Raw genomic sequence first — 21,795 nt, 5'->3', positions numbered from 1 at the left:
ATGATAGAGACCTAGGCTCTCCATCATGTTCTGTTTAAGTTGTGTTATTATTGGGAATTCAGAGTTTAAATGGACCAGGAGGTAAATCACCCAATGATACATAGTTGACTTTTAATGTCCCTAAGTTTCATCTACAGCTTCAATGAATCATGAATTGAAAACATTCATTTTAAAAAATTACATCTGTGGAAAATATACCTTTTTGTTGTTGTTATCATTCTATGCTAACCAGACAACTTAAACTGTTTATATTTTATATTTTATTGGGTGTTATAGGTACAGGGATATACAAATACTATACCACTTCATATAATGATTTTGATACCTTAGGAGGTCCTGGAATCCATTGTCAATGGATGTAGCAAGGAATGACAGTACAGAGCCCCACATGATCAAAAGAGTTTTAGAAGCCAGGTGCACTGGCTCACATCTATAATCTCAGTGCACAGGAGGCTGAGGCAGGAGACTACTTTCAAGGCTGTGTCTCAGGAGGAAAAAAAAAAAAGACTTTCAGGGCTTAGTGATGTAGTAATGGTACAGTACCTGCCTGTCGTACAACGTAAGTCCTTGGTTTTATCCCAAGCACAAAAAGGACTTTTAGCTAAAAGAACTTGAAAGGATTTTAAATGCCTTAGGTATATTCAATAGCAACTTTTCTGAGCCTTCCTAATGCAGAGAGGTCTGGTCTTATGTGTGCCATGGCCCCTGTAGCATCTAGTGAAACACATAGACCTTTCATAAAATTGTTTTTAATTGTATAAAATAAAGTACATGGATTACAAAGAAAAACAATTACATTATAATAGCTACTAAATATAAAAATTATCTATGTTGATGTATCTGCACACATACCTTTTTGTGAATGTGGTGGTAGGAATCAAACTCAGGACCTTGCACAGTCTGGGTCAACACTGTCGTGCTGAATGATACCCCTTGCACTATATGGGTGTGTGTGTAGTATTTGTTTGAGTACGAGTGCATATGGAGACTAGAAGTTGACTTTGGTGTCATCTTACTTGATTGCTTCTCTGCTTTATTTTTGTTTTTATTTTGACATTTTCTTCTCTGTTCTCTAGTTATTTGTGTATGTGGGTGAATGTGGGGGCATGTGTGTGGGACTCACTTCTCTCTCAACGTATGTTGGTCTGTCAGCCCGAACTCAGGCCATCAGATCTGACAGCTAGTGCCTTTCCCCACTGAGCAGGGTTACAGTCCTAACCACTTTATCTTTGAGACAGGCCCTCTCACTAACCCTCCAGCTTTTGATCCAGCTCACTAGCCAAGGAGCTTTAGGAACCTGCCAATCTCTGCCCTCCAACAGGGGGTTACAGATGGGCACCCTGCCTTTGTTGGGTCTAGGATTCCAAACTCAGGTCTTTATGCCCTTGTGGGACAAGCATTTTACCACCTGAGCCATCTTCCAAGTCCTATGTATAGTCCACTACCAGCACATTAAGAAGTAATTTCAAAGATATGTACCTTGAATAAGGTTGAGAACAGTATATATGCAGGTATGATCAAAGATAAGGAAGGTTGGTAAAAGACTTGACTGAGGAATTTAGCCTGACTCCTCCTCACCTGAGGATGGGGCAGTCAAGACTTTTGAGAAGGGGAGTATATAATGAGGTTTAATTTTTAGGAGATAAATGGATGTGTGCTCGTTCTCTCTCTCTCTCTCTCTCTCTCTCTCTCTCTCTCTCTCTCTCTCTCTCTCTCTCTCTGTCTCTCTCTCTCTCTCTCTGCCTCTCTCTCTCTCTCTGCCTCTCTCTCTCTCCCTCTCTGTGTGTGTGTGTGAGAGAGAGAGCGAGTGAGCACACATGTATGTTCAATCTCTGTTGTCTTAGGCACTGTTCAGTTTGGCATGCATCCATCTGTCTGTCTGTCAGTTGGTCTATCTATCACTCTATCCATATATTAGCAGGGTCTCCTGATGGCCTGGAATTTGTCAAGCAGGGTAGGTTAGCTAGCCAGTAAGCACAGGCTTACTGCTTTCTCTCTTTTCAGCACTGACATTACAACTGCACCAAAATACCTGGGTTTTTTGTGTTTGTTTGTTTGATTGATTGTTTTATTTGGTTCCTGGGATGGAACAAAGATCCTCACGCCTGGAAGGCAAGCACTTTACAAACTGAGCTATCTTCCAAGCACAAATAAATGTTCTTTCCAGATACGGAGAATAGACTGAAGAGAAAGGAAAGAAACAATAAGGGCCAAAATTAAGGTTCAGAGAGTAGACACTGAGCAGAATTAGCTATTCCAGGTGCTGATACCTGGCACTGTGAGTGATAAGGGAGTATTTTAAACTCCAGTTTGGATGATGACTGTCAAACATTTTTTTTTTCTAGTGAAATGAAGATGAATAGAAAATTGTCACAGATAATAAGTTAAAGGGTTTTTGTTTTGTTATTGTTGTAGGGTTTTTTGTTTTTGTTTTTGTATTTTACTATTCCAAAGCTGTTAGGTGTAGTATAGTTTTTGGTTAGAAATTAGAGGTGTCAGCTGACATAAAAGGTAGTGGCAGGATGCAAAGAATAACCCTAGAGTGTAGGAGTCACAGCTTCCTATATCTGGGAACACCAAACTTGCTCATGGGTTACATCTTGTCAACCAACCTGGTTTTTGTAAACAATGTTTCATTGAAGCACAATCACACTGATTTACATAGTGTCCAACTGTAAGTACTTCCAGTTGCAGAATTGAGCCGTTTTTACAGAGAATTTTTATCAGCTCACAAAGTTGAAAATACTCTTGCAAATGTTTGTTAACAACTGATGCATTAGTTGCAGCCTTTCCTTTGCTGTCCAACTCCTATACCATGGAGAATTGCCATCTTACCTTTGCTCTTCTGGCTGGATTCCCCTTCCACTCTGTGTACCTGCAATATGATATAGTCCCCTGGCTCCTTTTTTTTTTTTTTTTTTTTTTTTTTTTCCCCAAACAGGGTTTCTCTGTGTAGTGCTGGCTATCACTCTGTAGACCAGGCTGGCCTCGAACTTAGAAATCCACCTGCCTCTGCTTCCCAAGTGCTGGGATTAAAGGTGTGCACCACCACTGCCCGGCTCCTAGCTACTTTTTATTTTTCAGTGATAGCAAACTGACTGTTTTGGAATCTGCTGAGTGGGTTAACTGAGGTAGTCTCAGGTTTATACAATTTACACCCAGCTGGGGCTTGTTCTGTTAGATTATATATTTCTATTGGATTATTTTTAAAAAATATTTCTTTATATATTCTAATTATTAACTCTTCTATTACAATTGTTGTATCCCAGCTTGTTACATATTTTAAAACTCTGAGAGTTGAGAATACATAATTTGCTCAGTACCTTGGACTTAATCCTCAGCATGGGGGAAAAAACAGGGAGGGTGCTGGAGAGATGGCTCAGTGGTTAAGAGCACTCAATGCTTTTGTGCATGACCCACTTTCAGTTTCTAGCACCCACTTGGCGAGTTCCAGTATTGGGATCCAATTCCTTTTCTGGTCTCCATGGGTACTGCATACATATGGTACACATATATATATATATATATATATATATATATATATATATATATATATATATATATATATATATATTTAGGCAAAACACTCCTACACATAAAAGTATTTAAATAAATTAATTAAATCTATATAAGGTTGCTCAAAGTGAAATTTTAATGTCAATTTTATCAATCTTTTCCTCCCCCAAGATTTTAAGTTACTGTGTAAATGATCTTCTAGAATCTCAATTGTTTGTCCTTAATGTTTAGATCTCTGGTCTACTTTGTGTGTGGGATGAGGATAGGTGCAATTTTATTATTTCGTTTATGTGTAATCACGTATCTCAAAACTACATACTGACTAGCACCTGCTTTCAAATTGTAAGTAGAATCTGGGCTCCCAATGTCAGCTTTCATGTTTACTAATTGACCTGGTAGAGATTTATGTAACTTTGTGCCTCAGCTTTATCTTTAAAATAAAGATAATAGTAGTTAATAGAGTTGCTAAAAGGATTAAATTTACTCTTGTAACCCGTAGAATAGTGCCTGGTACTTACAAAATGTTCAATAAGTGTTACCTGTTATTTATAACAACTGTTCATGTCTCACTTCCCAGCACCTGGCACACAGTAGGGATTCACTAGAGTCCACTAGATTGTCACATATACTTGGCTCTCAGGTTGAGTCAGAGTGATTGAGACCTAGGCTGAGATGCTTGGAAGGAATTGCTTGGTTTAGGGCTGCCTTATCTCCCAAATTCCTCACTTTTGCAAGTAATTTTGTAGCAGAGGATACAAACTAGCAGCCTGTGGTTGACTTTGACCTGCACACATATTTTGTTTGGCTCGTGCAATATTTTTAATGTCTTTAAAATTTTATACAAACCTCTGAATTTCTGACTTGTCTTGAAAACCTGGAAGATCTGTCAACACTAAGCTCATATTCTTTCATAGGAAAACTCAGCAATACTTGTAGGCAGGTGTATTTTCTAGTTCTTCATGGTTTGCAGAGTGTGTGTGTGTGTGTGTGTGTGTGTGTGTGTGCTTCTATAGACATTGATTTTCTGATTCTTAATTTTTTGGAATTTTGAATATTGTCTCCTAAACTAAGATATAGCATTTGGGATATGGTCAGACTAAAAGTCGACATGGGTTGTGGACAGACTAAATACTAAAATATATTCAAAAGAATGAGCTTGAACACAGTAAATAAAATGAGAATTTAATTTATAAGATGAGGTAAAATTCAGTGCAATTCTGTGGATATTTAGACATCTACTATTTTTGGGTACCGTGCTATATTAGAAATTACCACACTGGTGATAGAGAGCTTGATAGCCAGCTTTAAAAAATATTGCAAAAAAGAGGTCTTTGTACTTGTGATATGGAGTTGCTGTCTTAATAGTTCCACATGAGAGAGGAGGGAGGAGTTCATTCTTTGAACATTTTACTACCTGCCATGCATGCCACAAACTGGCTAGAACTCTACACTGTAGAGTTTATAGGATATCAAGATGAATATGGCAGAGTTTGAGTGATAAGTGTTTTTAGTGAGTTGAAGTAGAATATCAAGAATGGTGAGGGTCTTAATTCTGGAAGATGATACTACTATACAGACTGATGCATCATGAGTATAGTGGTGTGTGCTTAGGAAATAGTAAAGAGTCTAGTTTGAGGCTTGTGACACAGCTTAGCAGATAAAGGCACTTGCCACCCGAGTTTGATGGCCAGAACTCTGCATTAAGGTAGGAGAGAACTGACTTAATAAAGTTTTCCTTTGACACATGCACCCTAACAAATAAATAAGAGTCCAGTTTGCCTGGAAACCAGGTTGTTACACAGTGTTTTTGGAGGATAAGGCTCAGAATGAAGAGTGAATGGCAGCAATATGATAGATAAAACTTGTCAAAGCAGTGCTGCTGCTCAGGGTTTTCATACTTACTGTTCGCTACACAAGTGCTGAGCCGTTCACAAGGACTTTCCTTTTGTTTTTCTTTCTTTTTTTTTTTTTTTTTTTTTTTTTTGATTTTCATAATAACTTGAAAAAGCTTCTGGTTTTTAAAAATCCCTTTTTATAGACTAGGCAAGAAATATAGGTAACAGTTGATGATAAATTTGCATTCAGGCAGTCTAGTTGCAAAGCCTGTCTTCCTAATTTGTGCGTTGTATGCTAATGAACATTGGAGGACTGTTTTGGTGGTGTTTGTTGTTTTGTTTTGAGGCATCTTCTCTCTGGGTCAGGTTAGTGTTGAATTTGAGATACTCCTGACTTCCCCCAGAGTGCTGGGATTACAGGTTTATGCCACACACCTGGTTCATGGAAGACTCTGAATGTTTTATTTCTTCTTGTTTCAGGCTGGGGAGTTTGACTTGATTGACTAAACAGTGGGAAGCCATCAAAGGTTTTAGTGTTGTAATGAAAACTGTAGGATGAGAAGCCCTTTTGTGAAGCCCTGGACCAATCCAGGGAGAAAGGGAAGTGATGGAGCTGGGCTGTTCCCTCTCTGGTCTTTAGATTGGATGCTTCTTGAGGGCTGAGCCAAGTGTTGCTCCTACATTCTGCCTTTGTCTCCATTGTCTACCTATTGTGTAATCTAGCATATTTATTTACTTTTAATTTTTTTTTATCTTTTTCTATTTTATTCTAAAAATATGCATGGTAGGTTTCTAGGAGCTCAGCAAATATAACTCTCTAGACCTAGAACAGTAGCAGCTCAACAAGTAAAAGTGTGTCTTGTTCTTGCGGAGCAGAGGGCTTGAGTTTGGTTCCCAGCACCCACGTTAGGCAGCTCACAACTGTCTATAACTCCATTTCCAGGAGATCTGACACCCTCTGAGCTCCTTAAACAAATAGTAACTAGTAAAATATGTTTTAAATTAATAAATGTCTAGAGGCTTATATGGATGAATACAGAAAGGGAATAAAGCCCTTTGGTGGAGTAATGGCATAATTAACTTGGGGGGGGTTTCTATTCTGTATCATTTAGAATAGTAGTAGTCAGCTAATAATATTAACTTGGATTAGTTAATAATACTAGTGATCACCAGATTTAAAAGGCACTTAAGCTATAAATCATTATTTATGTTCTGTAGATACCAACATCTAACTTTAACACTCTCAGTATGCACACAAAGAGAAAACAAAAAGTTCTCATTAGCCAGCTCATTTACTAATGCTAAACTTGTTGAATGTATATTCCATCGTGCCCATTTATTTACATGTTTTTAAAGATCAAGCAGACATCTCATGGGAAGAAATAGTGATGAATTTGTATATCAGATTCCTTTTTGGGAAGTTGTTCATTGGGTTAAGTATCTTCCTATATTACTAATTTTTAAAATTATATTTGGTTATGAATTTTGTTGTATTTGTGTGTATGTGGAGGTCAGAGGACAACTTGTAGGAGTCTGTTTTCTCCTTTTACCGTGTGGGTCACAGGATTGAACTTAAGTCATCGGGCTTGGCAGCAAGTCCCTTTACCTGCTGACTATCTCACAAGCTCCTTTTCCTTATTTATTTATTTATTTATTTACTTACTTATTTATTTATTTGGTTTTTCGAGACAGGGTTTCTCTGTGTATCCCTGGCTGTCCTGGAACTCACTCTGTAGACCAGGCTGGCCTCGAACTCAGAAATCTGCCTGTCTCTGCCTCCCAAGTGCTGGGATTAAAGGTGTGTGCCACCACTGCCCAGCTTATTTAATGTTTTATGACAGTAACTCTGTTGCCTTAGACTTAGAGAATTTTTTAAGATTTATTTATTTTATGTATATGAGTACACTGTAGCTATCTTCAGACACTCCAGAAGAGGGCATCGGATCCCATTACAGATGGTTGTGAGTCACCATATGGTTGCTGGGAATTGAACTTAGAAACTCTGGAAGAGCAGCCAGTGCTCTTAACCGCTGAGCCATCTCCAGCCCCAGACTTGAAGAACTTTAAACAGTTGGAGAAATTCAAAAGCACCATTGTTTCCTACAGAATGCCAGCAATGCTGAGAAGATTTTAGGTAAACTGCATTTTACTAGACTAAGAGAAAATCAAGGCTAGGTAGGGGCCATGGCACATGCCTGTAATCCCAATATTCAGGAGCTGGAGGCAGGAGGATTTCTATTTCCTATCCAGCCTGGCCTAGATAGTGAGAAGAGAGTAAGGCAAATCAAGTACTTCCTACAAGTATTTTTAAATATCCCTTTAATATCTACTGTGGACATTAGCTAAGAGCAGTATGTGTGCATATCAATATTATATGAGTTGACATAATAAGTAGCTGTGAATGTTTCCTATGGAATAGTATCTTTGGAACTGGATATGTAATTCAGTGTTAGAGTGATTGTTTCAAATGCTCAAGGGTCTGGCTTGGGTCCCCAGTATCAAGAAAACAAAATATGAATTTCTATTAGAAAAATTTTGTGGTATATTTAACTTGTCAACATATGTAGAGATGATACATTCAGAACTATTCAGATGAAAATAAGTGTGTTGGGGCAGGGAATGTGACTAGTAGTCAGTATATATTGCATGAACACCAGGCATTGAGAGACACACACAGTTAATGAGCGTGTTTAGGCTTCAATATCCATGGAGGATTTATTTCAGACCCTCTTGGAAAGCAAAACTCATAGATGCTCAAGTCCCCTTTATAAAATGCTGTCTCATTTGCATTTAACCTCTATATATTCTCCTGTATTCATGGAATTATCTTTAGATTATTTACAATATCTAATACAATATGAATACTATGTAATTAGTTATACTGTATTGTTTAGAGAGTATTAAAAGACAGAATGAATACAAATGCATTTTTCTGCCTACTTTTTTGAATAATTTATTTTATGTTCATTAGAGTTTTGCCTGCATGTATGAGAGTGACAAAAGTCTTAGGACTGGAGTTACAGACAGGTCTGAGCTGCCATGTGGGAGCTGGGAATTGAACTCCATGTCCTTTGGAAAAGCAGCCAGTGCTCTTAACTGCTGAGCCATCTCTCTAGGCCTCTACATTTTAATGCCACATCCTCAGGTACAGAGGACCATTAATAGTTTCTGCCTTCCATAAAAACTTCATCTAGCAAGGTCCTATGCACATAAAAGGAAGGGAGAGAGGGTCACAGCACTTGGTAGAATAGAGCTGGAGAAGTCCCACAAGTCTGAAGCTATTCTGGTGAGTTCTGGTTCAACTGGACTTCATCACAAGACCCTTTCTTGATGCCAAACGACACAGGGGTGTGGAATTCAGAAAATTAGATCACATTTTAGAAAGTTAAAGAGAAAATTTTATGAAAAAGGTGCCATATTGGTTTTCTTGAGCTTCAATTACAGAGAAGCAAACTCAGTGACCGAAAATACCTAAAGTTTATTCTCTTATAGTTCTGAAGGCTGAAACCTAGGCTAGACTCTGAACTTAGAGTGCCATGCTTCCTGAGAGTTTGGGACTCCTACCTTTTTACCTCAGCCTCAGAATGCCAGGATTAGAGGCTTGTGCCGCCCTTCCCACCTTACATCAATTTTTGGTGCTCCTTGTTTCCACCACACCATTCTGGTTTCTTCCTTTGTTGTCATGTGAGATATCCCAGTGTCTCTATGTCCATATGTCCTTAAAAAGATAAGAAGAATAAAGGCTAAAATAGATCTGAGGACACAATTCCTCTTTGTTTGTTTGTTAGTTTAGTTTTGTTTTGTTTTTCCAGACAGAATTTTTCTGTGTAGCCCTGGCTGTCCTGGAACTCACTCTGTAGAACAGGCTGGCTTCAAACTCAAACGTCACCTGTTTCTGCCCCTGAGTGTTGGGACTAAAGGCGTGCACCACCACTGCCTGGTCACAATTCATCTCTTAATAGGTACCATTTGAGATGACACAGAGCTATTAAAATTTTCTAAGTAAGCTAGCAAGATAACATAGTAGGTAAAGGTGCTTGCTACTTTCCACAAATTTGTCTTCTGACCTCTATATTTGCACCATGGCATGTATGTCCCACACACATTGTGAACATACATACACAATCAAAAAATTGACTGAATGAGAGAGTAAGGTTGCAACAGATAAAGAGATGAATCAAGAGAATGCTGGATGTAAAAAAGTTTAAAGTTATTTAGACAATGGAATGGTGAGGTGTCTGTTTGCTGGTATGTTGAGTTGTGAAGATGAAGCCAGAGTTTGCTGGTACCAGGTCTAGGACATTTGCATGGTGGTGGCTTTGGTGTCTGTACAGTGTTTGTGAACAGGATGTCACTGCAGATTTTTTGTTTTGTTTGTTTGGTTTTTGGTTTTTTGAGACAGGATTTCTCTGTGTAGTCCTGGCTGTCCTAGAACTAGTTCTGTAGACCAAACTGGCCTCAAATTCAAGAGATCAACCTGCCTCTGCCTCCCAGGTATCGCGTTTTTATTATTCGGTAACAATATTGATGCACTTTTAGTCATGTCTGTATCTCACTTTTAGTGGATATAAAATAATGAATCTTGATATCTTGATATATTTGATGTTTAAGTGTTTTTCAGTTTGTTTTATTTCTGTTCTCAATTGTAGTTTTGTAACATCTGCTTATAAACCCTCCCCATTTTTCTGCTAGGCCATATTCCCTAAAGTGAGTTAAAACTAAGTGAGTTAGGACTAAGAATATTACTTTTTGGCCACATTGTCGTATTATTTCTCGGAATGACTACCAGTTTCTATTGCTACTTGCTACTAGTTAATACTGGATTTTATAGTTTCGTTTTACTTGTAGCATAGTTGCAGTATATCACAGTTTAGCAGGGGACTGGGTGATTCTTTAAGTACTTTATCATACAAATTTTCATACACACAAAATCTAAATTGTGCCTGCCATCTCTGCTCAACATGTTACTATATTCCTTTTCTTTTAATTTTATTTTTTATGTACATTGGGCATTGGTGAAGGATGGTGAAGGGCACTGGGCATTGGTGAAGGGTGTTGAAGGGCATTTTGCAGTGAGCAAGGGTGTCAGATGCCCTGACACTAGTGTTACAGACAGTTGTGAGCTGCCTTGTAGGTGCTGGGAATTGAACTTGGGTCCTCTGGAAGAGCAGCTAGTGCTCTTAACTGAGCCATCTCTCCAGACCATTGCTATAATCTTTTTTTTTTTTAAGATTTATTTATTTATTTTATGTATATGAGTACACACTGTAGTTGTATAGATAGTTGTGAGCCTTCATCTGGTTGTTGGGAGTTGACTTTTTAGGACCTCTGCTCGCTCTGGTAGACCCTGCTTGCTCAGTCCCGGCTCGCTCTGACCCAAAAATTTATTTATTATTATAAATAAGTACACTGTAGCTGTTTTCATATGCACCAGAAGAGGGCATCAGATCTCATTACACGTGGTTGTGAGCCACCATGTAGTTGCTGGGATTTGAACTCAGGACCTTTGGAAGAGCAGTTGGTGCTCTTACCCGCTGAGCCATTTCACCAGCCCCTATTGCTATATACTTAATGTATTGAACCGTACAAAAATAAAGACATCTTTGGTGAGAGAGTTAGATGGCTTAGCTGTTAAATACTAGGCCTATAACCAGAAATAAAGACATTTTGATACCATGCTGCAAAGTCTTCAGTGTGCATCTCTTACAAATACAGACTTTTTTCTTTTCTCTTAAATAATTGTTTGGTTTCAATTAGAGAATTAGATTGTTTTAAGAATCATTTTAGGCCTCGAAAGATGGCTCAGCAGGGAAGGTGCTCGCCACCAAACCTATAACCTGAGTCTGCACCCTGTACCCACATGGTGGAAGGAGAGAACCTACTCTCAAAAGTTACTCCCTTCACAATATAAAATAACTCTAACCAAACAAGTCCAAGATCTGTATGACTATAACTTCAAGTCTCTCAAGAAAGAAATTGAAGATTTTAGAAAATGGAGAACTCTCCCATGCTCATGGATTGGCAGAATTAACATAGTAAAAATGGCCATCTACCAAAGTCAATCTACAGATTCAATGCAATCCCCATCAAAATCCCAACACAATTCTTCAAAGACATGGAAAGAACGAGTCTCAAATTCATCTAGAAAAGCAAAACACCCAGAAAAGTGAAAACAATTCTTAACAATAAAAGAACTTCTTGGGGAATCACCATCCCTGACCTCAAACAATACTACAGACCAATAGTGATAAAAACTGCATGGGATTGGTACAGAAACAGAGACCTCGATCAATGGAATAGAATTGAAGACCCAGAAATAAAACCACACACTTATAGACACTTGATCTTTGACAAAGAAGCCAAAAATATACAATGGAAAAAACAAAACATCTTCAATAGATGGTGCTGGTCTAACTGGCTGTCTGTATGTAGAAAAATGAAAGTAGATCCATATTTGTCACTTTGCACAAAGCTCAAGTCCAAGTAGACATCAACATAAAACTAGATAGATAAACTGAATCTAATAGAAGAGAAAGTGGGAAAGAGCCTTGAACTCATTGGGCACAGAGGGAAATTTCCTAAACAGAATTCCAACGGCTCATGCTCTAAGATCAAGAATTGTTAAATGGGGCCTCATGAAACTGGAAAGCTTTTGTAAGACAAAGGATATAGTCAATAGGACAAATTGGCAACCTACAGATTGGGGAAAAAAATCTTCACTAATCCCACATCTGATAGAAGGCTAGTATCCAAAATATATAAAGAACTCAAGAAGCTAGTCACCAAAAAAAAAAAAAAATAAACAAGCCAATCAAAAAAATGGGGTATAGAACTAAACAGAAGAATCTCGAATGACTGAGAAGCACTTAAAGAAATGTTCAAAGTCATTAGTGATCAGGGAAATGCAAATCAAAACAACCCTGAGATTCCGCCTTATACGAATCAGAATGGCTAAGATTAAAACCTTAGGTGACAGCAGGTGTTGGCGAGGATGTAGTGAAAGAGGAACACTCCTCCATTGCTGGTAGGATTGCAAACTGGTACAACTACTCTGGAAATCAATCTGGAGATTCCTCAGAAAATTGGAAATAGATCTACCTAAAGATCCAGCTATACCATTCTTGGGCATATACCCAAAAGATGCCCCACCATGCCACATGTGTTCTACTATGTTCATAGTGGCCTTGTTTATGATAGCCAGGAGCTGGAAACAACTCAGATGCCCCACAACAGAAGAGTGGATACAGAAAATGTGGTTCATTTACACAATGGAATATTACTCAGCTATTAAGAATGAGGACATCCTGAGTTTTGCAGGCAAATGGATGGAACTAGAAAATATCCTGAGTGAGGTAACTCAGATTCAAAAGGACATACATGGTATGTACTCACTAATAAGTGGATATTAGCCAAAAAAAGTACAGAATACTCAAGATACAATCCACAGAACTCAGAGAGGTTAACAAGCTGAAGAGCCCACGTGAGGATGCTTCAATCCTACTTGGGAGGGAGAAGAAAGCAATTACAGGAGTGGGGAGGGAGAGGGACCTGGGTGGGCATGGGGACAGGGAAGGGAAGAGGGGAACATCATCAGGTATTGGGTGGGGGGAATAGGACTGAAGTCCTGAGGGCCAGCAGAAAGAATGGAAACAGGCAACATATGGAGGTAGGAAGTGTGTGTGTGTGTGGGGGGGGCTCTAGAATTTACCAGAGACCCAGGAGGTGAGAGACTCTCAGGACTCAGAGGGAGGGATCTTAAATGAAATGCCCTACAGTGGGGAGAGGGAACTTGTAGAGTCCACTTCCAATAGAAAGACAGGGCATCAAGTGAGAAATGGAGTTGTCATCCCACAGCCAAAAACTCTGACCCATAATTGTTCCTGTCTGGAAGAACTGCAGGGATAAAAATGGAGAAGAACCTCAGGAAAAGGAGATCCAGCGACAGGTCCAAGTTGGGGGTCTAGCTCAAGGGGAGGCCCCAAGGCCTGACACTATTACTGAGGCTATGGTGTGCTCACAATAAGGGGCTTGTCATGACTGCCCTCCAAAAGACTCAACAAGCAGCTGAAAGAGTCACATGCAGATATTTACATCCAACCAGAGGACAGAAGCTGCTGACCCCTGTGGTTGAATCAGGGAAAAGCTGGAAGAAACTGAGGAGGAGGGCAACCCTGTAGGAGGATCAGCAGTCTCAACTAACCTGGACCCCCAAGATCTCTCAGACATTGGGCCACCAACCAGACAGCATACACCAGCTGATATGAGACCTCCAACACATATGCAGCAGAGAACTGCTGGGTTTGGACTCAGAGAAGATGCACCTAACCCTCAAGAGACTGGAGGCCCCAGGGAGTGGGGAGGTCTGGTGGGATGGGGGGGTGGGAGGGTGGGAACATCCTCGTCGAGATGTGGGGAGGTGGTATGGGATATGGAACAGTCAGAGGGTGGACTGGGAGGGGGATAAAATCTGGGCTGTGAAAAAAGATGAAATAAAAAAAGTTATTCTTTGACCTCTGTATTTGTACATGTGTGCCCACAATTATAATAAATAAAAATTTAAAATTACAGTTTTTTTCTTTTTGTTGTTGGTAGTGGTAGTTTGATTTTTTTTGTTTGTTCGTTTTTGTTGTTGGGTTTTTTGCATTTTGTTGGGTTTTTTGTTTGTTTTGTTTTTTGTTTTTTTTTTTTTCAAGACAGGGTTTTTCTGTATAACAGTCTTGGCTGTCCTGAAACTCACTTTGTAGACCAGGCTGGTCTAGAATTCACAGAGCTCTGGCTGTCCCTGACTCCTGAGTGCTGGGATTAAAGGCATGGGCCACCATGCTCAGTTTGAATCTTTCTTTTAATGCATGCACTATGTATTATATGCTTAAATTCAATGCCTAAATAAATTGAGCTCTTACTGATAAAGCCAGAGCAACACTGGAAAGAGTAATGATCAAAACATCAGAGTCTACACCAGGAAGATTTTGGAAGACCTTGTAAACATGAACGTGTTGCTGGACTTTGAATTCCCTGACAATCAGCAAAATTATTCTCTTTTATATTCATTGAGGGCAATTTCTTGAAAAGCATCCCAAGGAAATGTTATCAATAACTATACCAAATGAGGTGTAACCCCAAAGTAAAGCTACATATGTAAATTCAACAGGAAGCGTGTAGCATTTAACTTTATGGAAAGAAATAGCCTCCTAACAAGCCCAGGCTCAGTGATGTTATCCAGTGTGTCAGGCTGAGAAAGGCTTCACAGCTGAGTCGGACAGAGAAGCAGTGTGTTGAGGAAATCCTATACCAATAAGGGAGCTTTGGACCTTGAAAAGAAGAACGTGTTGACATTTCTTAAATGGGTTTTATATAAAACAACATAGTGTATGTTTTTTTAAAAATATTTATTTGATGTATGTGAGTACAGATGGTTGTGAGCCTTCATGTGGTTGTTGGGAATTGAATTTTTTTAGGACCTCTGCTCGCTCCGGTCAACCCTGCTCACTCAGTCCCTGCTTGCTCCGTCCCAAAGATTTATTTATTATTATATATAAGTACACCATAGCTGTCTTCAGACACACCAGAAGAGGGTGTCAGATCTTATTACAGTTGGTTGTGAGCCACCATGTGGTTGCTGAGATTTGAACTCAGGATCTTCAGAAGAGCAGTCAGTGCTCTTACCTGCTGAGCCATCTCGCCAACCCTTCATCAGTTTTATGAACAAATATGTATGGTACAAACCTGAATCTAAGCAGTAATAGACACTAAGTTTAGTGTCTTCAGAGTCTTTATTAGATTTTTTTTTTTTACGTAATGAAAAATATTTTTTACTACAAAGTTCAAGTACACAGAGAATTAAACCAAAGGCACTAAATATTTCTGTAGTTTTATAAATGTGTGTATATGTGTAGATTCACTGACGCATGCATAGACGGTAATCCAAGCTTGTGGTGAAATCAGGTCATCTTGATGCTTCTCTCCTGTGGGACTTTGCTGGACTCCTCCCTTGCTTCAGTTTTCACGGGCTGCGGCTTCTTCTTGGGTTTGACTACCACGCTGCCATGAGGCATCATCACCTCAGACTCTTTCCACAGACTCCAACCTGGAGGCAGTCTTCTTCCTGGTCTCACTGGGTTTTCTCTTCAGCTGTGGTGAGAATCAGGACTCCAGGGCTACATTCTTCATGCCTTTACAAACCCCTGCACAACAGTGATGCTGCCAAGGCCTGCTGCTTGTAGGGGCTGCATCTGGGCTCCCCTGGAATTACGGCTGAAGTCAAGGATGTCTTTACCAGCAAACTAGAGTTCCCAGGCAGCTTTGTGGCTCTTTTCTAGGGTCCCCTCGAGGAATCCTTCTTAGTGCCAGAATTCAACACTGGTAACCTCTGTTTATCAGCTGTAGTCTTCTTGGCTAGAGCTTGTTCTGGAAAGCCTTTCATCTTTAGATCCCGGTGGCTCCTCCTCTGGCTACTCCGCTCTTGTTATTTTAGTAAGCTTTGTCTTCAAAGGACCCCTTTGCTCTCTCATTTGACTCTAAGCCCGTAGGAGCAGCCACGCTGCAGCCTGGACGCTTTGCTGCTTTGCTATCTCCTCTGCTAGGTGCACTGGTTGATCACTTGGAAGTTCAGTCTTCCAAGATCCCTCTGGACAAGGACACAAGGAAGCCAAGCTCTCTGCCACAAGGAAACAAGGATGGCCTCTACTTCAGTTCCCAAAAGAGTTCTCCTTTCCATCAGAAACCTCATCTGCATGGCCTTCAGAGTACACATTCCCAGCAGCCTTCTGGTTCTCTGAGCCTTCACCCACACTGTAGGCTGACCTTACAGTGGCCTGCTGCTCCAGACTCTTCTTCCTTTCCCTCTTAACCAGCCACAAAAGGTCTGCCACATGATCCGGAGCAGTGAAGTAAAGTACATTCTACTTTAGAATGAAAAAAGGAGGTCTACTTAGCTCTTGTCTTTTTGAAGGCTGGAAATCTAAGAGATGATGTGGAAAGTGCTATCTCTGTCCTTGATTAGATCTTAATATTAGGTGAATCACAAATAGTAAGATGATTAGAACATCTCTACTTGTTTGTTTAGGAATATGTTTTTGGGTTTGTATAGTTATGCTTAAGGGATTATAGAGAAATGGTTTTCCATGGCAGGTCATATTTCTAGCTTTCTTTAAAGGTATTTTGAATCTTTCAGAGAGTTCATAGTTTTTTCAATTAGACTGATAACAGCTTTGATCAACATATTCTGTGACATTTTCCAACCTTAAAATACATATCAGGCTACTAGGCTTAAATTTTGGTCCTCCATTGTTCACGAACAACTTGTTGCATTTATTTACTACAGTAAAAGCATATCATTCAAAGTTTTCTCCTTGCTTTGAAGAGACTATCTTCTGTTGTAAAATTAAATGACCTTAATTCACCTTTAAGAATTTCCCAGCCAGGCGTAGTGGCATGCTCTTTTAGTTCCGGCACTTGGAAGGAGACAGAGGCAGGTGGATCTTTTGAGTTCAAGGCTAGCCTGATCTAAATAGTGAGTATCCAGGGCTACACAGAAAAATCTGGTCTCAAGGAAAATATTTTTCTCTGTTCTCTCATAACCTTATGTCTTCCAAGTTCTTCATATTTGAAAAAAATGTGTTTATTTTTATTTTATGAGTATGAATGTTTGCCTACATGTGTGTATGTGTGCTAGCTACTCGTGGAGGCCAGAAGCGGTATGGAATCACCTGGAACTGGAGTTACAGATGGTTGTGAGCCACCATGCAGGTGCTGGGAACTGAACCCAAGTCCTGTTAAGAGCAAGTGCTCTTAATTGTTGAGCCATCTCTCCAGCTTCTAATCCATATTTTTAAGGAAATGTCATACTATTTAATACTTGGTCCTGCAATGCTAGACTCTGATGATACCTCCCTGTTTGCCACATTGTTAGTTTTTGAATAATCCAAGGGCTAAAGAGGTGATTGCCAGGGCTTTCTATTGTAAAAGTTGCATTTCTTTCTTTTGTGGTTTCTTAAAAATGTGTATCTGAGAGAAAAGATCAGGCTAATTAGCTCATCTGCCTCATTAACTTTTCATCTTAGTGGGCCATTTGTTCAGTATGACTTGATACTGTCCACTTATATAATGCACATAAAGTTCTATTTAGTATAACCAAAACTGGTGGATTGTTATTAAAGATAACTTCAATTTCTGGAGGTAGCTAAAAGCAAAGCTGGTGTGAAGAGGTGACACACAAGCACATGAGACTACAGTGGGAGATATTTCTTTTGCAGGATTTTGTGATAGTTTATGTCTGCCTTTTTAAAAAAAAGTGTGTATGTGTATGTGTCTGTCTGTCTGTCTGCAGACACCAGAAGAGAGCAGTAGATCGCTGGAGCTGGATTTATAGGAGGCTCTGAGTTGCCTGACATGGGTATTGGGAACTGGACTCCAGTCTGCTGGAAAAATAGCAAGTACTCAACAGCCCAACAACTGAGCCATTTCCCCAGCCCTGTATCTGCTTTAAAACATAACACACATGCACGCACGCATACACACATTAGGCTTAAGAACTTTCATTTGTGAAGTAGAAGCAAAAAAAAATTTTGAGGCAGAGTACCATGCAACCCAGGCTTGCCTCAGACTCACTATATAGCTGCAATGACCTCAAACATTGGATCCTCCCAAGTGCTGGGTTATAGTCATGAGCCACTCAGTACATCTGGTCTATGCAGTGCTGGGGATCAACTTAGAACCTCAAGTGTGTGAGGTAGGTGCTCTACCAGCTGAGCTATAACACCCTTTAGGGTGCTATAGCCCCTACAGGTACATTTGTAATTCATAAAAGTCTTTATGTGCCTACCTAAAAGCATCTAGAACCTATTTTTATTCTTTAGTCTCTGAGAGTTTTATTTGGCTGCCTTTTATGTAACAAATATCAATTTTAAGTAACTATTTTATCATGCTTATCATTTTTATTTCTTTTGTTTTACAAATTATACTTAAAGAATTTTTCTTTTAAACTCCCATAGCAGTAGTTTATTGCAACAAATTGAACACCTGTTGTAGAGGCCATGAAAGCTAGCATCTCCTTTTCTCCAGTTCCCAACTCCAAATGTATCACATGAGTTGAATAGTGGAATGTGATTCTCCTTTGTTTTCTCTATACTCTGAAAATTCAGTATATATACTGATATATTTTCTCTTAGGAAGTTATTTTATGCATTCTTCTATAACTTTTTTTTTTAAGAAAAAGTCTTGCAAGCCTCCTTCCTCCCTCTCCTTCTGAGGTGTGGCTTGCATATTGGCACCACCACACCTAGCTATGACTTTTTTCCCGCCTTTTAAGATACCATATATTCTTTCTAAATCTTAAAATCATATCTAATTAAATTTTATTAATGGCATATTCTGTTTATGTGGTACTCTGGATATTTCTGATTCTTTATCATTATAAACAGTCCTACATATTGTTTATATATATGAATATATCTCTATATAGCTTTGGCTATCCTAGAACTCACTCTATAGACCTGGCTGGCCTTGAACTCAGAGATCCACCTACCTCTGCTTCCTGAGTGTTGAGATTAAAGGCATGCACCACCTCTGCCCTGGTGTTTATGTATGTTTTTAAAAGTGGAGTTTTTTTCCTTCTATAAATTTCCAAATATATATTTGTACAGTTTTACTTTGAACTGTGAGATAATTTTTTGATAAAGGTTAGTTATCACAGTTCCTTACCCATTTACCCTGGAAAAGAATAAATGTTTTGTTTATAGTCCTTGAATGTTTTAACACCTAAAAGGAACCTGGTGTTTAGCTAGAGCTCTGCCTTCTCATTATATAACTTTAAGGAGGCTCTGGCTCATAGGAATTGTGTTCTGCTCCAACTCATGCAGTTTGATGAGAAGAGGCCACAGTGAGAAGTCAAGGCACGCACACACACACCACACAGACCCCCTGCATGTGCAGCCTAACTCTTTCTCCATTTCACAGTATGTGCTAGTGTAACTGGTGCTAGCCAAAGTCAGATGAGGTGGGACACACTTCATCCTAACTCTAGCACTTAGAAGGCTGAGGCAGGAAGATGAAGAGTTTTAGGTTAGCCTGGGCTACACAGCTAGATTCTGTCTAAATAAACAGTAAATAAAGTAATAAAGCTGTATTTTCTGAATATGTACACCAGCTGATGTTATTTGAAAAATGAATACTTAGGTTAGGAAATGTTTGCATGGGCTCTAGGCTTTATTTCATTTCTATGTTTGGATGGTAAAGTAGCTATAATAGGGAATAATGGTGAACTTGGGACATCTGTGTTTCTATGTATTTGTTTCTTTGTTAGTTTTTGCAGTTGTCATTTATAAAATAATTTTTTCAGAGTATAAAGTAAATACTAAATTAAAATGTATGATGTTATCAACATATTTATTGTTTAAAACATGAACAGTGATACAGAGTGTATGGGCAAGCTGGGACAAATCAGCTTATCTGTGAGCTGATCCATAATGAAAATCTTTTCAGGGATTCTCTTCTGGACACACACACACTGCCTTCTCTCTCTCCTTCTTTCTTCCTTTCCCTCTCTCCCTTTCCCTTCTCCTGTGCCCTTCCTCTTTTTTTCTCTTTTGAGACAGTGTCTCAGCGTAGTTCACAGGCTAGCCTAGAACACATTGTGTGGTCCAGGCTATCCTCATTAAGAAAAGTGTACAAACCATGAAGAGCATGACATATGAAATGAATTTACACGTATAAGTAAGCATTATACAGCTGTTTTGGAAATACCTTGAGCATTCTTGCTAATAATAAAGTTTATTTGCTAAAACTACTGTACTAAGAGACTGTATGTCTTTTACAGCTCTTTTTAGAATAAATTAACAGAAATAATGATAAGTGGAATTTGGCCAATCATCAACATTTACTTAGACTCTACTTGCTGGGTTTATTTAGTCTTTTCATCTGATGTTTCTCTCCTTCCTCTTTCTTTTCCCCTTTTGTCTAGGTCCTGGGAGGAATGGAGAGGGGTCCTATTGACTACCTTCTCTGAGAATGGTCAGAGAGTTCTTAACAGGTCTGTCAATTATGTAGAACGAAAATAAAAGTTTGATTTTTTTTTTTAAAAGACTTAGTTTCAACTAAAAGAATTGAATTGGAAATAAACTTTTAATTTTTTGGTCAGTACTAGGAATTGAACTTAGTGCCTCATATGTGTTAGGCAAAAACTAAACTAGGAACTATACCTGAGTCCATAAATGTCCCTTAGAGTTTTTTAAACATTTTTGATACATGTGTATGTATGTGAATGTGTGAGTACCATGCATGATGTGTGTAGAGGTTAGAGAGGGGTCGGTACTCTCCTTCTGCCTCCTGGGCTTCAGGGAGATTGGCCTCAGGTCAGCAGCTTGGCAGCAGGAGCTTTGTCCACTGTGTCATCTCACTGACCAAATCTTACTTTTAAAAAGAAATTATTTTGAGCTCAGTATACAACAAGATATTTCACTTTGGCAAGCTGCAGTTGGCATGTAGATTAACTAATGGTCTGTTTGATGGACGAGCATTTAGCCATGCCCGGGTCAGCCTGTAATCTCCACATTTGACTGAGGCAGGATCATGAGACTTGCACATACTGAGTTCAGGCCTGTGGTACACAGGAAGATCCTGTGTCAAAAAGTCATTACTAACAAAGCTTTTGAGTCATCAGTTATGTTGAATATATGAAATACGGATGAATTTTTTATTAATTCCATAGGAGGAACCAAGACTAAATAAAGAGGTGAATTTCTCAGTTGTCTATGGTTTTAAAAGGGAATAGAAATAGAAATAAAACCTCCAAATTAAATTCTTTATTTGCCCCTTTAGAATTCCCAACAGCAACCTGCCTTATAGATCTGAGAAAGTCTAGTGTTTGTAGCTGTAGTTTTGCTACCTACTGTGTCATCAACAATAAGCTTCATCATCATGTAGACAGAGTACAAACTCTAGCTCAGTGAGCCCCTAAACTTGTCTTACATTGAAATCTCCTAGTATTCTTGAATTCTTGATTATAGCCTGTACCCATTTTTAGGTACAGGAATTGTTGAATTTTTAAAAAATATTTATTTATTTATTTATTTATTTATTTATTTATTTATTTATTTATTTATGTGAGTATATTGCTGTCTTCAGCATCCAATCTCACCACAACCACCATGTGGTTGCTGGGAATTAAACTCAGGACCTCTGGAAGAGCAGACAGTGCTCTTAACCATTGAGCCATCTCTCCAGCCCAAATTTTTATTTTATATATAAAAACATGTACGTATTATTTACATGCCTATACATACTTCTCCACCCCACCCCCTTTGTTTGTATTCTTAGCGTTTGAATGCAAGGCTATGCTCAGGCTAAGAGAGTAACATCAGCCCTGGGATTTGCTTTTTTTGTTGGTGATAATGATTGTAGGTGTTTACTTTCCCCTTTCTTATGTTGTCCTTTCCCCCTGCACCCC

The 21,795-nt window shown here is 39.0% G+C and overlaps 1 protein-coding gene across 8 annotated transcripts in view; it reads left to right on the top strand.

The window, feature by feature from the left end:
• Nucleotides 1–21,795, top strand: part of Ncoa6 (nuclear receptor coactivator 6) — an 80,115-nt gene that overhangs the window by 1,644 nt on the left and 56,676 nt on the right. For 2 of the 8 annotated variants that reach the window (XM_031372409.1, XM_031372412.1), the window contains exon 2: nucleotides 20,311–20,379. The exons of the other annotated variants lie outside the window; for them this stretch is intronic. The gene's annotated coding sequence lies outside the window, so the exon portion shown is untranslated. The remainder of the gene's footprint in view (nucleotides 1–20,310; nucleotides 20,380–21,795) is intronic. 8 annotated transcript variants of the gene reach the window in all.

This window comes from Mastomys coucha, unplaced genomic scaffold (genome assembly GCF_008632895.1).
Source record: "Mastomys coucha isolate ucsf_1 unplaced genomic scaffold, UCSF_Mcou_1 pScaffold15, whole genome shotgun sequence".
Lineage (NCBI taxonomy): Eukaryota > Metazoa > Chordata > Mammalia > Rodentia > Muridae > Mastomys > Mastomys coucha.
The sequence above is the reverse complement of the archived record's forward strand: the minus strand, read 5'-3'. Positions and strand labels throughout refer to the sequence as shown.